Here is a 4,157-nt window from a genome sequence, read left to right on the forward strand (position 1 = left end):
TCCTCATTTGTAAGTCGCTTTGGATAAAAGCGTCTGATAAATGACTAAATAAATAAAAATGATTGAAATCAAATCTTTGGATTGCTGACAGGAAACACTGGAAAACAGGGAAAAAAACATATAATCTAAAAAAAAAAAAAGCATATACATAAATCCAAATAGGAAATAAAACAGTTAACGAATAAGCATGTGTCCTAAACTCCTGAAACATTGATGTCTCATATTTTAAAGCAGTCAATGCAATTTAGGAAAGATATCAATTGTGTGTGTGTGTGTGTGTACGGGGAAAAAAATAACAGTTAAACAAAAAAAAGCATATACATAAATCCAAATAGGAAATAAAACAGTTAACGAATAAGCATGTGTCCTAAACTCCTGAAACATTGATGTCTCATATTTTAAAGCAGTCAATGCAATTTAGGAAAGATATCAATTGTGTGTGTGTGTGTGTGTAAAAATTCAGTTGTAACCCCCTCTGTAATAATTAACATTTTCATAAGTAACTAATTTAATTACACATTTTTTCTCAGTAACTGTAACTGATTACAATTACATTTATTTTGTAATTAAATTATGTAATTTAGTTAGATGTAACTAGTTACTCCCCAACACTGCATATATCCTTGGCTATTTTTCCACAAATTTATTCAGACTCATTTATTAATATATTGTGTAAACCAATGACTGACATGTGAAAGACTCTTTTATATAGACTTAAAACGTTCTTTGCTTTAGGCAGGTTTTCATAGCACGAACTGATTTATTACCTCAAACTGTTCTAAAACGGCTGGGCTGTCTGGGACGCAACGGCAGCTTTTTCCACCTTTTGTCCACAAAATGTCGTTGTGTGCACCGTCCTGAAAAGCTGCTAGTAATGAACCGTTTACGATACAGTTGAGGGGAAAGCCTCAACTTTACATCGCTTGTAAACCATATAAAATAGACTGAACACGTTTGTATGAATTCAAACACTTTAAACGATTAAGACCACAAACCTTTCTTCAGCTGAAACGCAGACGCAGGAGCGCGGCGCAGCCTTATGACGCCTTAGCCTTAGCCTTATCAAAATAAAAGTCCTGTCTACAATCCAGAAAGTGCTTAGATATTTACATAAAGGAAACACGTACGAATAATAAAACATATGTCTTTATTCTTGGTGAAATACATGTTGAAATATATATATATAAAGAAAAAACTACAAATATTTACAAATTATAATATTTATAATTGTATTTCCTTATTTATGTATTATTATATTTTTCCTAATGCATTCATTCATTCATGTATTTATGACAAACATCTATTTCCACAATTATTTATTTCCATGTTTATTCATGCATTTACTTCATTTTGTGTTTTTTTATGCATTATGTCGACATTTATTTATTTCCAGATTTATTTACATTTATTTATTTAGTCCTTTCTTTGCCACAGTAGCACCTTGTGGTGTGACCAATTAAAAAACAATTGCTTTTTAAAAAAAATCAAAAGCACCAAGAAGGCGGCTGTGTAGTTGCAACTTTTCCGTCTCACAAACTTTCATGCAAATCTTCATCTTATTTGATCTTCCTTACTTTTATGCTTCACTGATACAAGTATATCTACATATTAATGATTCTGTAATGATTTTAAGTTTGAGTTGAGAATATTTACTGTATTTTAGCCTGTTAGAACAAAATGTGTCTCATGGCTAGTTGAGTGTGTTGATTGAAACTAGCCTTCACGTGTTGCCAAAAGGTAACCGGAGACAAATTGAAGGAATGATAGAAAGTGTGAAGCATGTGGAAGATTATGCTAAACTCACTTCCGAAGAGGATTCGAGCAATTTGATGCTTCTGCAGAGATCAGGCACGGATGCCCTTCCCATAGGTTTTGTACTTAATTCTATTCTTGCTTAGTTATCCTTCTGCCTTTGTTCAATGTCTATTAACTTTTTTTGTGTTTTTCTCTTAATTTGTGGGGAATTCAAGCTCTTACTAAAGGAAAACCCTTATTTTATTTTAAAATACTAAAAGAAGAGATGATTTTATTTTATTTTTTATTACAAGAAACTCATTCTAGTGTTAATGATGAGTCTTTTTGGTCAGCACAGTGGGAGGTAAAACTTTATTTTCACACTCATTCTTGGGGAGTTGTAATGTTTTTTAACCATAATTTTAATGGTAAAAATTCTTGAGTCTCACTTATCTTCAGAGGACAGATGGATAACAGCTGTTGTTCAGTCTGGACAGGCTGCTATTATTTTATGCAACATGTATGGCTTTAAAGGTCCCATATTGTACACCTTTCTGGAGTTTTATTTGAGGTTTTGATGTCCTTAAGAATATATATTTGCGGTATAAGTACCAAAAACCATCTCAATATATTTTTACAGCTCCTCTCTCAGGAGCTCTGCTGCAGATTTAAAGCATATAGCCGGTGTTACTGCAGGGTACCCGGCTGCTTTAATTGTAAACAACGACACACTGCCTCAGTTTTCACGATTTCCTGACACAACACGAATTGAGGAAAGCATGGATGAGACTGATGCGGAGGGATGAAGGTCCTTCTAAAGCCCAAAACACACTGCACGATTTTAGCAATCCTATAAGATCAGTGCACGTCACACTGTGCGACATGGATCTAATAAACGTGGCTACGATGACTGTACGATGATGACACCTATTGACTCGTACACTACGACACGCGTTACTATAGAAGAATATAGCGTCATCAGCATGCGCTAGTGGTAAACAAAAAGAGCAAGATAAATCACACTTTAGCTGTGTGTGCTGAAAAAAAGTGGAAGCGGCGAAAGAGGAAGGCATAAGAGCTTGAGGTAAGCAGTTTTATGTTTTAGCGCCATGTCGCGTTGATTTTATGTCGCATTTTTATTGGTTGGTCAGTATACGTGGATCGTAGCAGCAAACACACTGTGCGATGATCATGCTGTATCGTAGGCTATCTTTGGTCGCAAGACCGTGACAACGGCCGTATTTGAACCTCTCTCACTGTACGACATAAGAGCACAGATTAGGAGCCACGATCACAGAAATCACCACGATTGTTTCACGATGCAAATCTTTCGTCTGGGACAGCTGAAAATCGTGCAGTGTGTTTAGGGCTTAAAATATTACAATAATAAATACATTTATTTCCCAACTAACCTGCTGCAGTCAAGTTCGTCTTCTCATTAACAATGTTTTTCTCTTACTGATCATATTTCATACCTGTTTACATTTTTTAAATACATTTGACTGATAAACACCCTTACAAAAATTAACCTTGGTTTTACTATAGTAAATATGCAGTGGTTTGTCTGCACCGATGGCCTCGTGGGCAGCGTGCCGACATGTAGCGCCTTTGCGTTTCGGGCGTCCCGAGTTCGAGTCCCGGCTCATTTTAGCCATGTTACAAACACCCAAGGAATGAATTAGAACACATGTGCAATTTGTACTTTTGTCAGTAAATTCTGAACAATTCAAAAGCGTATTTTAAAGACAAATGTTCAAGAGTATTTGTGATTTTGTTAGATAGACAATGCAGTTTACAGTGCTGTACAGGATAGTTTTTTACAGGTAGAAAGTAAATTTTATTTAAATATAGCTTAACTCAAATTGAAAATAAATATATAGTAATTATACTATAATGAACATACAGTGTATATATACACTGTAAATAAAAATCAGTAATTATACTGTAAATGTAAATGCAGTAATTTTACTGTAATACTACAGTATTACTACTGTGAACTTATACTGGAATACTGTAAATACTATAATGTCAGTAAATTCTTTCATTCTTCCAAATATCTTCCTTTGTGTTCAACAAAACAAAGAAATGTATACAGGTTTAAACAACTTAATGATAAGTAAATTATGACAGAATTTTCATTTTTAGGTTAACTATCCCTTTAAACTTGTTTTAATTATTCAGTTTGAATTAAAGTATGGTTTAATATATAAATATATATATATATATATATAAACAGCACTTTCTTTATCAAAGTATGACTGAAACAATATGATTGGAGCTGTTTTTGTTTACCGTTAACATGCGAATCCCCATGTTAAACTTTCAAGACTTTAAAACTTTACATTTGTTTTTAGAAGTTGGTCGGTTATTTCTTTACAAAGACAACTATAAAGTTTGTATGTAGCTTTGTAGCTGCTGCTGTG

Source organism: Sinocyclocheilus rhinocerous, unplaced genomic scaffold (assembly GCF_001515625.1).
Source record: "Sinocyclocheilus rhinocerous isolate Xijiao unplaced genomic scaffold, SAMN03320098_v1.1 scaffold723, whole genome shotgun sequence".
NCBI classification, from domain to species: Eukaryota; Metazoa; Chordata; class Actinopteri; order Cypriniformes; family Cyprinidae; genus Sinocyclocheilus; species Sinocyclocheilus rhinocerous.